We start from the raw sequence: 1422 nt of genomic DNA on the forward strand, positions 1-1422 counted from the left end.
TGTGGTTCTGTTCGCCGAGCTGAGAATTTGTGTTGCAGACGTTTCGTCCCCTGTCTAGGTGACATCCTCAGTGCTTGGGAGCCTCCTGTGAAGCGCTTCTGTGATCTTTTCTCTAGCATTTATAAATGCCAGAGAAAAGATCACAGAAGCGCTTCACAGGAGGCTCCCAAGCACTGAGGATGTCACCTAGACAGAGGACGAAACGTCTGCAACACAAATTCCCAGCTCGGCGAACAACCACAACAATGAGCACCCGAGCTACAAATCTTCGCACAAATTATGAATTATCTGCCCGTTCAGAAAATAGCCCATGCCTCTTTTCTTCCAACCAAAGTGCATGACCTCATACTTTCCCACATTGTATCCCATCTGCAATTTCTTTGTCCGCTCTCCTAACCTATCCAAATGCTTCTACAGCCTCCCTGCCTCGTCAATGCGACCTGTCCCTCGACTTTGTATAGTCTACAAGCTGAGCCAGAATGCCCTCAGTTCCTTCATGTATTTAATTAATGTATAAAGTGAAAAGGTGTGGTCTTAACACTGAATCTTGCAGAATACTATTTGTCACTGGCTGCTATCCTGAGAAGGACTCTTATCCCCACTCTGCTTTCTGAATTGAATTTATTGTCATATGTACCGGGGCACCATGAAAAGCTTTGTCTTGCGAGCAATACAGGCAGATGACAGAGATAAGTAGCATAGATAATAGGTAAACAGCGGCAAAACCAAAAACAGAGATAGAGGCGAACGCTAAGAATTTGAGAGTCATAGTGTCATAGAGATGTACAGCATGGAAACAGCCCCTTCAGTCCAAACCATCCATGCAGACCATATATCCCAACCCAATCTAGTCCCACCTGCCCATATCCCTCCAAATCCTGAAAAATGTGTTGCTGGAGAAGCGCAGCAGGTCAGGCAGCATCCAAGGAGCAGCAGAATCGACGTTTCGGGCGTAAGCCCTTCAGGAATGAGGAGGGTGTGCCAAGCAGGCTAAGATAAAAGGTAGGGAGGAGGGACTTGGGGGAGGGGCGTTGGGAATGCGATAGGTGGAAGGAGGTTAAGGTGAGGGTGATAGGTGGGAGGACGGGAAATGAGGAAGCTGGAGAAATCTGCATTCATCCCTTGTGGTTGGAAGGTTCCTGGGCGGAAGATGAAGCGCTCTTCCTCCAGGCATCATGTTGCCATGGTCTGGCGATCGAGGAGGCCAAGGACCTGCATGTCCTTGGGGGAGTTCAAGTGTTCGGCCACGGGGCGGTTGGGTTGGTTGGTGCAGGTTTCCCAGAGGTGTTCTCTGAAACGTTCCGCAAGTAGGCGGCCTGTCTCCCCAATGTATAAGAGACCGCAGCGGATGCAGTAAATGATGTGTGTGGAGGTGCAGGTGAATTTGTGATGGATATGGAAGGATCCCTTGGGGCTTTGGAG

The sequence above is a fragment of the Chiloscyllium plagiosum genome, chromosome 6, assembly GCF_004010195.1.
Source record: "Chiloscyllium plagiosum isolate BGI_BamShark_2017 chromosome 6, ASM401019v2, whole genome shotgun sequence".
Taxonomy (NCBI): Eukaryota; Metazoa; Chordata; class Chondrichthyes; order Orectolobiformes; family Hemiscylliidae; genus Chiloscyllium; species Chiloscyllium plagiosum.